Source organism: Anser anser, assembly GCF_964211835.1.
Source record: "Anser anser genome assembly, chromosome: 7".
Classification (NCBI taxonomy): Eukaryota; Metazoa; Chordata; class Aves; order Anseriformes; family Anatidae; genus Anser; species Anser anser.
Genome location: NC_139727.1, coordinates 26,515,149 through 26,527,943, shown reverse-complemented (window position 1 = coordinate 26,527,943; position 12,795 = coordinate 26,515,149). Strand labels below are relative to the sequence as shown.

The window sequence follows — 12,795 nt, the reverse complement described above, 5'->3', positions numbered from 1 at the left end:
GCGCACCTTCACCCCACAGTGGGAATTGCTGGAGCAGAGCAGGGGTTTCCTCGTTCTGAGGATGATACCACACTGCCACCCTCAGCAGGAACAGCAAATCATCATTAATGCGAGCATTTTCCTCCTTTCAAAAAAGAGAGCCTCAAGTGATCTTGATTTCACTTTGTGAGCCATAAACCTGTCTCCCATCCACTGTGTGTTGCTGTTACAAGCCGTATCGCATTTGCAGGAAATAAAAAGTTGAAGCACCTGCACCAATAATGTTTGCTGTGCTCTGCTGAGGGTCCTCTTTGGATATACGGAGACAGTATGTAAAGACAGACTGACAAGCAACTACAATGGTAAATATTCTTAATGAAGAAGTTTGATATGTCTTTTTCATAGGTATACACTGGCTGAGAAATCAGAACCAAGTAACTTTCCTTTTTCCCCACTGGGTATAAGCATACAAAAACAATCTACAAGAACCAATTTTGTATAACATATTTGATTTTGAAATGTTACAGTTGATGTTTTGCTGGCATACTTAATGGACACTTTAGCTATCATTACCCTCTACGATTTAAATACTTATATATTTTCTTACCTTTAAGACAGCTCTTGAATCAGTTCAGAGTACCTGTTTTAAAGTATCTACCTTGGAATCAATTGTGATTTCTCACTTGCTCAAGTTTGTGCCACCAGCTTAAGAGATACAAAACCTGCAATCTCAGAAACATTTGGGAAGAGCTTTTACTTATATCAAGACAAGATCTTCTTCTCTGTATAGTCTGTGTTCCCTTAATCAATTATTCATGTTCAGGGCATAAAACTGTACAGTCCCCATCTCCTGTCCATGTTTATGTCTGCATTTGCTCTGTAACAAACATTATACACTCTTCAAGAAGACAGTCATAGACACTTAACAGCATCAAGGAGGTAATCCTTGAATAAAGGTGACAACACATTTTTTGTCTGAACCCACATTTTCATTTTCTGTTCATATTTGTCTGCAAGTGACCAGGAAAATAACATCCTAGAAGAAAATTTCACGAGTAGTGCTAATTGACTACACAAAACTAAATAGACTAGAATTGCAACTTGAACCCAAACCCTCACATTTCATATATATGTTATACTGTAAGCCTAAAATATATTAATATATTGTAAATAAATTGTTTTCCTTAACATTTGCTATTTTATATGACGGCAGTAGATGAATTCATTTAAGTAATTTTTACTCACAGAAAGCAAACAGTATTCTACATTGTTTTACCTCCAGGAGGCAAATTTTCAAATTTCTAGGTCCGTAGCTACTCAAAATATTTGCAGATAATTATTATTTCAGTATTATACACAAAGTACTGAAGAACATCACGTGCAGAATTGATTTAGTACAACTTTAAAAGTTACCCTTATTTTAAATTTTAGCTTCTCCAAGCGCTAAAAGTGTACACTGTTTTCATTTTTAATAAAATTCCCCAAAAATTTTAGTTTACTTCAGAGATAAAACTGATGCTTCTTCAAAAATGCCAGCACATTAGCTATTGAAATTATACTTAATTCTGCACTGTCAAGAGAGTAGACATTATGTAATCATACTGTCATTACAGACCTGAAAAAAATCTTAACTGTTTTATTTCACTAATCCTGCAGTTTTGAGTTTTCAATCTAGTTGTTTAAGGAAATAAAATATATGTCATTGCCTACACATATTAGCCTGAAAGTTCCCAGTAATTAATTTTGAATACACTAATAAATTTGACTCAGGTTTGATAGATCATTAGTTTCAAATTTATTGACTTATTCAAAAATAAACACAGAAGGGAAGATCAGATCTTTCAGTGTCCTGCCTTCTTCCCAGAAGAAAGTTTGAATCCTGAACTTAACCTTATCTGGCCTTTAAGGAGCCCAAACTTCAAAAGACTTGTTGCCGATACCCCAGTCAGAGGACAAAGCATCAGCACAAAACCCAGAGCACTTTTCAGACACCAGCTATGAGCCAAACACAGGAACTGGGCTTTCATAATCTTGCTCCTCATAATTTAGGTTTCCATTTTCCAGCTGTCTACTGTCATCCCAGAGCCAAGCATTAAGGCCTGTTTTGCCTCTGAGACAAATACCCCAGCTATGGGTATTTGGCCAAAATATGCTGTTTTCTAGGCTCCCCCTTCAGTGCAGCACTGTAGTATGCCTATAGTCTGGAAATGTAATTGTAAAATTGTCTGAAAACAACTTTGTTACATCATAATGTAAATTAGACCAGGAGATTAACAGTAATTGCTCAACTCGAGGTATTAAAATCTCAATGTAACTTTGCAAGCCTTTAATAAAATACACTTAGAGAGCAGAAGATAAAGAAAATGCAGGACAAACAGTACTGTAGAATAATAAGAAAACACCAGGAGTGATTAGGCTGGGGAAGAAAAAACACACACACATGCACACACCAAAACCCACCCAAAACTATGTTTGGAATAAATAGTCTTAAACTAAAAATACAAATACTTTCAAAAAAGTTGAGGCTCTGACAGCTACAGTTTAATTTTTAGATGGTATTTTCAGCCTTTTACTGGATTTAAGAGTACATATGCAGCTAAAGGTATGCTTTTCAAACATGTTAGTGATGTGTAATGTGAGCGCTGCACATCCCAAGGAAGGTTCATTTAGTGGGCTTAAACTGAGTTCTCTGCTGAGTTTTCTCTGATGAGTTCATTAAAACAGACACTGAAGATAATTCACTCCATTTCCATCAATTACTGTATGATTTTGAATTCATGTGACATCTAAGACCACTGTAGATGTTGACTCACATTAGCTTCTACTGAAAGATTTTTGTACGACATGTATATCTATAACTCCTTTTAAACTGCCTTTGGCATTTTCTGTTCTCAGAATTATTTTTTATTCTAGTTTAATAGATCAGACAGATAATGTATTTTTTTGAATTAAAGCAACTCCACATGCATTCTTGAGGAAAATGGAAAGTGATTTGAACATAATTACACATTTCTCACATGGTCTTTTGGCAATTTAATACACTTTTGCCTTGAGGATAATGGAGATAACCGTTTCTCCTGTGGAATTAAGGTCCATTGTTACCCAGATTAAAGTTTTGCATCTGATTTAAATAGGAACGTGTGGAAGTCCTCTGTATTGACCTGAAGTTCAGATACATTAAACCATGACAGCAATCTGTCAGATCCTTTTAAGGTTTTTAAAATATGGATATTTAGGTTTAGGATTGTAATCTAGCCTGATACTCCGTACTTATTTAATTCACTTGTGAGCTAGCAACGTAACCTGTAATTTCAAAATCACAGGAATTGAGGCATAACTTCCATCCATTGCACAAGAGCCTGAGAAAGGCAGAACATCACGATAGTAATTTCTTTATACAGATCTGAAACTATCAATCTGAATAGCTCCAGGAATGCAGAGACTTAAGTATGCACCGGTGGTTATTAAAAAAAGACACAATGTTTTTCTAATGAAGACAGATCTCATCTGAGATTTTTCCACCACTGTGTTGCTTTAACGCTGCCTAGGCTATATCACCCTGCTTATTGCAAACTACAGCAGACATTTAATGCTGAATGGATTGCCTGTGTCCTCCCCAAAGGACTACTGAAGCAGCTGGTGAAAAGTGTCAGCACCTTTGCCCAACACTTTTCCACCGCCAGGATTCAGCATGAGTACTACAAGTGCAGTTGCGTGGCACTGAAGTACACCTTTAGCAAATCATGTGCTTGAGGAACCTGGTGCTCCACACTTTCACAAAGCCAAGCTTATGGTATTTATGGATTTATTTCTCTGTGGTCTATGAATTTTCCCCTAAAGAAACTTAGAGAAATTCAGGAAGTTTATTTTGAGGTTAAAGCAAATTTTCTTTTCCTTGGAAATCTCTGAAAGTCTTACAGAGAGTTATTCCCAATTGAAAATAATGTTGTCATCGCCTACTTACAATGAGCTTGGAAAAGTTTAACTTCACCAGCTATTGGCCTAAATATGCTGTATGTCTTAGAATTTCATCATACACAGCATATTCATAATGCAGACAAAAGCAAACATTGCATTTTAATTTGATAAATATAAGATTGTAATTTAAAGGACATTTAGGAGGCTATTGTCTTGCTATTATTCTCCTTGTATGCTTTCATAAGTGAAAGCCTAACAAGCACCTATTAGAAACAGTCTCCACATTCATAAGTAAATTTTAAAGCAAATATTGTTGAATACCTTTTCTGTTTACACATAGCCTAACTCTTAATAAATGGTACATTAAGAACCAATTAAGAACACAAATAGGAGTTTGATTATGGGGTAGTGCACAGCCAGCTTTAGAAACAAAATTTGTCTCAGTTTCCTCAATATTTCAAACTTGGGAGTACATTAGCAGTTGGAACTCGTAACTCATGCTGAAAATAAAGACAGAAACAAAATAAGTTTTTTATTCCTTGTAAAAGAAACAAACTTCTACATGATCTCCCTAACGTCATGTCACGTGTTGACAGATTACAGAGGCATAAACTGAACTGTAAACAGATAAACCCTTGGGGCATATAGTCACAGCACAGTGCAACCCCATTTGAGCTGGAAAAAAGCATTTTCTGTGAAAGCAGCATTTCAATATTATGTCATCAATTCTTTTCATCTTGCTCAGATCACACAGCAGGTAGGACTTAAGTGAGCCTTTGATGTATAGTTCTTAAATTTTTAGCATGTCTCATGCATGCGTAGCTGATGATAAGTGAGCATGTACAGTCATGAACATTGGTGGCATCTTTAACTAGACTGAGCATGGGCAGGAGAGAGCAGAAAGTAGCACTTCTGACAACTACTTTCATAAAGAATAAGAAAAGTTCAATAACCACGCCAGCTTTGGGGAAGAAAGGTCAACCATTTTCCAGAGATTTGGCATTACCACTAGGACTGCACAACAGCAACTCAGTGAACCTGTTTGGCCAGACAGTTCCCATGTCTGGTGCCTCACACCTCTTCCTGGTCCTACTTACAGCTGGGGCTTCCTACCTATACTCAAGTGTATCATGGCTCAGGCTAGAGACATCATAATGATGATGTAGTGCATTAATATCGATACAGTTCCCTGCAGTAATGGGGATGGTGAAAACTGTGTCTTGATGCTTCAGCAATGCACTAGCTTGAGGCTTTTTAATCGACAGCTGAACGGGTACATTCTGCTCACAATGAAAAGTGAGCATTTCGGGCTGGTAAGAAAACCTGTCAAGCCACGTCTTTCAAACCAGCAAGATACATCACAGCCAGAGGCTTACACATTTCCACTGTCCTAATAAACTGGAAGACTGTATATGATGCAAGGCTAGCACAAGCCTGTCTGTTCTTGACAGAATCAGTTAATCCACCTGGCCTTTCAAGCATTGACAGAATCATACAAAGAAAAATCAATTACCTGAGATAATCAAATCCAGTGTCTTCATCTCAGCTCTTTCACTCATTTCATCTAATTCTTGAGTATTGACATTATTCTGGGCATAATGGAAACATAAGTACTTCGTTAAAGCCAGCACCTGGACATACTCAATAGTGTAGCAAGAGCTAACAAAGCTATGCCAAATGCATCCTTACTGCTGTAAAGGAACTGACAAGTAATACAACCCAAAATATGTGCTTTTCAAAACAGCCTTTAAAGATACAATGGTTTCAGGTGAAGGTGCCTTGCCCTTGGGGTGGTTTCCCCTTGGAGTGCTTTGACACTACTTGTGAAGAGTAAAGGTTAACAAAGTGCCAGAAAGCTATGACCTGAGCTGAAGGTGTTCATGTGCAAGATGCATCCTGGCTGCAAACAGTGGCATCCATGGAGGTAACAGAACTACAGTGCTCCAGGCTGAAAGGCAGGGTAGTAGAGCCCCAGCTTCAGTAAGAACATTTCAGCATGAGTAATCCTACAAGAGGTCAGGTGAACATTAAAGCAAGCCATTAAGCCCCAGTGACTTCAGTGAAACAGAGGTGAGAAGTGAAATACAAAGTTTGCTTGACAAGTAAAAGCTTACTGAGAGCAGAGAAATATCAGTCCTAGATAGGTCTAAAACAAAATGATGAAAACATCCAATACTCAAACAATGATTGTGTTGTATCTCTCTTCCTGCAGGTAACACTCAAAAATTCCTTTCTGTATGACTGGTCAGCAAGATACAAAAGGGAAGATTGAATTCTTAAATTTTGAACTATTTTCTATTTCCTTTATTTTCACTTAAATAATGTGGAACAGTTGCAGAGTACGTGGCCCTCAGGTCACTGAGAATTATAATAATCACTTCAATGCAACTATTCATGCAGTCTGTACTAGGTATAAGAACTTAGATTTTCATGGACAAACATTCCTACTTGAGTGTAGACCCTATCACGTATTAGGACACTAACTGACTCTCCCTCTACTTCCCATATATAATAACCAGAAAACTTTTTTCTAAAGAATTCTAAAGATAGAGCATGTTTTATGGTGTTATTTGCATCCATTCCATTACAGTCTCTGGGGCACTCTATAATGAAAGAGTAGTTCATAGTAATTTCAAATAGATATTCTCCAGTTAGCAGATTTTGTAAGTCCTCAACATCAGTATTACGTATTGGCTCATTAAAGTTGAAAGATTTAAATCAATTCTATATGTCACTGGGTGTTCTCTTACTTTTTGTTTTGCATTTAGCTTAGGTACAGAATTGTATTACTTGGTCTCACTTTCAGGTCCTCACAAATACAGCTTTTATTCAGGACTGGCTTAGTAAGAATTCCAAACATTTACCATTGCATTAACATCTCAAGAATGATACTAATGAAATGTTAATGTAATTAAAAATGCGGATGTTCTGGTTTATGATACATCACACCACTAAGTATTTCATGTATCAATCTGATTAAATGATGATGATATTGGCTTATTTATAAGGGTAATCTATTATTGAGCAAGCAGTTCAAGCAATTAAAAACCCATAGCCAGCCTGCTGATCACAATTTAATACATCTCCAGGATTCCCAGGGATATTAGGGGTTCACTATATTTTCTATTATTCTTAGCATGACAGCTATTGAAAGTCATTACAGATTATAATGCTTTTTAATCAGCACTGCAGATTACAACAACCGCTGAGATTGCAGTTTATAATGAAAAACTACTAAAAAACAACTTACCCGATACGGATGCAGAGGGCTAAACGCGTAGAATTAGATGATTTCTTACTGTGGATAGCCAGATTTTGTGTGTTCTCTGAAACAATTTCATTACTCTTTACCAGCCTGAGGATGGAGTCAGCTGATTTTCCCAGCGTATGAATGGCTCTATTCAAAGACTTGAGCTTTGGGTTAATAATTGAGCCATCCTGCTCTGGGACTAACTCAAGGGCAGGTGACGGGTTTGGCACCTCAGAGGTCCCACTGTTACAATGGGAAAGGGCACGGGCTTTGCAGAAGGAGGGAGCACAGCCCCTGCTGATGGTGCAACAACCACAAGCACTCTGAAGGACCTGCACAATCCGCGGTTAGACAAACCAACATAAGCTTTAGTTTTATATTAACAGGCTTCACCGACAGCCCAAAAGCTTATGTTGGTTTGTCTTGGGAATGGAATTCATTTTTAAATGCTGTCATTTACCTGCTTCTCTCCAGCAGACACCGTCACACTGCTCATGGCCTGGGTGCCATTTCAGGTGATCTCGAGTCCCACTGGCAGCTACTGCTCCGTGCTCTTCTCTGGAGAGAATGCACGCTGCACAGGATTGTCAAATGCGTCTCAACTGCCTTGAAGTCTTTTAAAAGCTTGAAAGTCAGACAGGTGTCTATTCTCACTTCCTTGAAAGTGGATTACTCTTCAGATTTTTCCATTTGAGTGTTGACAACTGAAACAGCATGCTTCGAATTTTCGGAGAGATTGTTTTCATCCTATTTAAATTATGACCTTTTGTTACTGGGAACTCGAATTATGTTTTAAGATTTAGGTAGAAAAAGATCCCTAGAATTTTCAGAATTTCTGATACTGTCCATTAGATATAATCTATGCTTGAAGTACTATTGGGAATAATAAACAAACATCAGCATTGTTTCTATGCCAGTTGGTAATAGAATCATCTTTAAAGCCGTTTTCTCAGTTCTAATGCCATGAAATGCCACATGGGACCAAACTTGCTGATTCTCCCACTTGCAGCTGCTCTGCAATAGAAACAATCAGGGATTTTTTTTTCCATTGGGTTTCAAGCTTTCTGCTTGACTGATTAAAGATAAATGCTATACATGTTACAGTTAAAGTGTGTTCAAACAAGAGATATGGGGGGGGGGGGATTACCCCAGAGCGGGCACACTCAGCACATGTTCTTGACTTATAATTGGATCAGCGTTCAATATTTGCAGGGAATGTGGGATTTTACATTTTTAATTTCTCCTGCCCATGGATGCAGTAATAAATAAGGGCTTTAGGCAATAACAGTAACAGAAAAGCACAAAGCAGCAAGGAAATATGCTCCACTTTGTCAGAGATGTGCTTTTCCTTTCTGGGCGCCAGCCCTTTCCGTGTCGTGTACCTTGGGGCGAGCTTCCAGTGCAGCAACAGCAGGCACATGGTGTCAAAGCAGCCTCCTATAGTAAGGCATCACTAGCCATTTTATAGATAAAATAATAAAAAGAAGCAAACACATGCATACTTGTGACATGAACTGAGAGTAGCATGTGCTAGAGGAAGGGAACCAAATCTGAAGATCCTTACTGCTAGAAGATGCAGGGCTGGGATCTCAGACTTTGCCTCTCTCTATCGTCAACATCAAAAAAAGCAATGCTAGCGGTTGAAACTGCAGTTATCAAAGCCACCTCTTCTCCACAGATTGGACCAGCAATACCATATTTTGGTACTAGTGATAGTGACCCTGTCAGGAAGGATTTCTTTTGCTCTTCCTTTACTGCAGGCAGTGGCTTCTGACAGATCAAACTGACAGAATTTACTTCCGCTAATATAGCCTGGTGTGGGAATTTCATTCTCCATGTGTTTTCTTTCATCTTGTGCTGCACAGAACAGCATTACCGCAAACAAAGTGATACTTCTGCACACATGCAGGCTGCAGACAGTTCCTGAGGTAAGAGATTGGAAAGGAAAGCAACGACAAAACTAGTTTTTCCCCTTCCAGTCACTGCTGGAAAGACTCAAACAGCATTACCTGAAAACTCCCAAAAGCTGTCTACATCAGATAGAAAAGGATGGAAGTTTCTACCCGTGGCTGCTGGGGTGCAACTATTTCAAGAAGGAAAATGAGAAAATAAGTTTGAGGCAATAAGTTTTATGCAAGCTTTGGTACAGGGCCAAAGCACATGCAGCGTGTTGGGAAGTGCTGTCCCGACTCTCTTTTGGCAGACATCCCTCACCGCTTCTCCCTCCAGCACAGTTTACCCAAAGCCCACTAGAAACTGAAAAAGGCGAGAGCAAGCAAAGGAGCGGCAGCAGGAGGACGAGGCTGCTTAGAGGCACCTACGGGTGCGTGTGTGCACGCGTGCCTGCGTTAAGCCAGCACTAGCAGGGGGGCCCCGGCCCCCCTCTCCCAGCGCCCACCCACCCCCGCCGGCCAGGGGCGGGCTCGAACCCGCGGCGCGGGGGCCGCGCACTCCCGGCCGGCCGCCAGGCTGCACGGAGCCGGCCGCAGCGCTCCGTCCTCCGCCGCCCCGCCCGCAGGTAAGGCGCGCCGGGAGCCTGCCCCGAGCGCTGCTCCTTCCCCCGGGTACTCTGCCCTTCCTTCCCCTCGCATTCCTCCCCACCTCAGATTACTACTGTTATTTTTTAAATGTTATTCCCCCTCCCTTCGGTACTAAGATGCGTTCTGCTGGATTCAAAATATCAACAGCCAGAATAACTCCAATTGCCGTTAGCAAGATGAAAGTAAGAACTGAGGAGTGATTTATGCCCATCCTCCCTCCCTAGGAAAAAAAAAAAAAAAAAGGTAAAACTTGTTTTAAAAACAGTGAGTGGCATGTGGAGAAGCATCTCCTGGAAGGTTAATTCAGGAGGCAGCTTCCATCTTTCCTCCAACTCACCATGAAATCTGTGTGGCTCACCTCAAATCAATATGCAGATCGAGTGTGCATGTGCGTTAAAATGTGTGCCATATCTGAAGGAAAACAATGTGTTGATTAAACCGGTGATGGAAGGAAATATTTGAGTTAAATGAAAGCATTTCTTTAGCACGCTTTCTAATTATAAAAATCACCCATGTATACACAATTTCAGTGTCTATTCAAACTTTATAAGTAGGGTTCTTAAAGGTTACTTTTTAGCACGACAACCCTAGGTAACTCTAATGACTTACCATAAAATAAAGCTAATCTAGTATGTACTTAAAGAATAGGAAGACCTTGAAATAGTCATACACTTATCCATGTGGGAAGATTAGTCAAATCCATATTACTGGAAGAAAATCCAAAGTACATGTTTTATTGAAAAATACCACGTACTTTCAAAGTCCCTTTTGTGATTTCCCCTTAGAGTTCTTGCTGACTTTGAGCTCAGATTCACATCTGTCAGAATAATGCCTCTGACTTTAGCCTTAGCAGGCACAAGTGTGCAATTGAGCCCAGGGCGCTGAACTTCTTTGAGAATATTCAATATTTTGTTTTTGTATAATTAGAAATATTTCTTCCTGTGAATATCATTAGCTAATGTATATGTTTCTACTAATTTTAATTACATTCATTTGTGCCGGCTTGTTTCCAATGCAACAACTTTCTAGACTGAAAAAAACAAAGCTGTTTTAATATCTGGTTTTCTCCTTCCCAGTCTTTCATCCTTTTGCACTGCTCAAAACAGCTAGTTTGGAAGTTTCCTGGTTACAGGACGCTTACTAATTCAGCAAGGAATTAAGAACTTCAGACCCAAACTGATGAGCAGGTGCCTAGTGGCTTTGCATCCCCAGAAAAGTCATTCCTTGTGTAGAGATTTTGACTACCCTTACAAAAGTGAGAAGGAAAAAAAACCACTGTTGTTCAAATTCATATTTTGCACAGACAACAAGGCAACATTAGGTTACATCCCCTCTCCCCCCCCCCCCCCCCCCCAATCCTTTGCAACTGCAAACACAATTAATTGCAAAACAAGGGGCTGATTTTGTTGTACATATCAGAGGAACATCTCTCCTCCTGGCTGAGCGTTTTTACAAAGATGGAGGTGGCTTTAGGCCTAATCTGCTACTGCAGGGCTCAAGCCTCGAGCTTGTGTTCGGTGACATACAGGGAGATGTCCCTTATTCTCCTGTGCCACAGGCTGCATGGACAGAAGCTGAGGGCAGACTGGTTGGGTCCTGGATGGTTTCTGCCACACCAGAATGCTCAAGTGAAGCCCACAGACATCAGTGTCTATGTGGGGAGACTCTCTCCTCCAGGTCATAAGCCAGAAGATTCCAATTCTTAACTTTCGTAAGGAAATAATTTAAGATGGCATCAGAAAGACATCACTTCATTTGTCTTTTCAAATCAAGTTACTACTTTCTTAACCTGAAGCAGCATATTCTGTCTAACTTTGTGGATTTTTAGCTATTTATATTAATCATATCTATTTTGAAAACTGTGGTTTCATTTTGCTACAGGCTACAGAAACAAGCTGATTTGTATAACTACTGAGGTACGGTATCAGTGCTGCAGTAGCACTGTATCTGCTTTCAAACCACACTTGTAGGTACCCCTTAGAAGCCTGATGACCTAAAGTGGTCACCCAGGCAGCTGCCAGGTCTCAAGAAGCCAGGAACTGCCACCCAAGAGATTGGTGTTCGTCATGAGAAAACTGCTTGCACCTTCCCTGCAAGGTCAAAAGTGCCTCTGAAGGTTGCCTAGCTCTTTGATTTAAACATTGATGCTTGAAACAGCACCAGAACCGAGTGCCTCTGCTCTTAGCCACTGTGGTGGCAGGAGGTGAGCCCTGACCATCTGCAGGACTGAGCTTGAGAGTACCTTGCAGTGTTGACGTGTACCTTTAAAGCCAGCAGGGACTCATCTAGAGATGCAGTTTTGTACAAGACAATCCTTAAACATCTGCAGATGCAAGTAGAAGACCAACGGCAAGGATAGGAGAACTAGGATGTACCAAGTGAAGTATTTAAATGAAAAAAGCGTATATGTACACATAGATAAGCAACCCCACAAACATTTGATTAATTTGGATAACTACAAATAGCAGTAACCATGACTCAAGTGCCACTGATGTTCTGGACTTTTGGATATCAGCTGTCTAAAAGCAGATTTGAGAACAAAGCGTAGCAAAATTACTTAAATCCATTGCCTTTTTTTAAACTAGAAAATGGCCTGCGTGGCACACATGCTATAGAATTTTTATATATGAGCATAGCCCGTGATAAATACCATGCTTAAGCAGTCACTTACAAGCTACACTTGAATATATTTATTAAACTTACTTTGATTGTTCATTACTACCTCCATTTGAGTAGATTGTTGAAACACTGTTTACTGTGAATATTAACATTTTAGTGTTACAGTGCTTGGAAGTAGGACGCCTGATGTTAGGACGTTATAACGTATGACATTATTCCTTTGTTTCCTGAAGATGTTCCTAGAATCATAACATTCTAAACACGCAGTTGTTGTCCATCTAATATAACACTAATAAATTTCCTACCAGTTATCTTCCAGGTAACCCAAGATACCCATGAAACTATTTAAAATGCACAAAAACAGATAAATATAATAATAATCCTGTTCTATGTTGTATAAATAACACTGATGTTTATGAAATTGATAATGCAGAGAACCTGGTGAGAAATACAGACTTGAAACTAGCAAGTCAAATGTCTCTAACAACT

The 12,795-nt window shown here is 39.5% G+C and overlaps 1 protein-coding gene across 1 annotated transcript in view; it reads left to right on the top strand.

Annotated features, from left to right (window-relative positions):
• The first annotated feature begins 9,542 nt into the window (after positions 1-9,542).
• Positions 9,543-12,795, top strand: part of LOC310902173 (gamma-aminobutyric acid receptor subunit pi-like) — a 47,087-nt gene continuing 43,834 nt past the window's right edge. The window contains exon 1 of the mRNA XM_083843246.1: positions 9,543-9,665. The gene's annotated coding sequence lies outside the window, so the exon portion shown is untranslated. The remainder of the gene's footprint in view (positions 9,666-12,795) is intronic.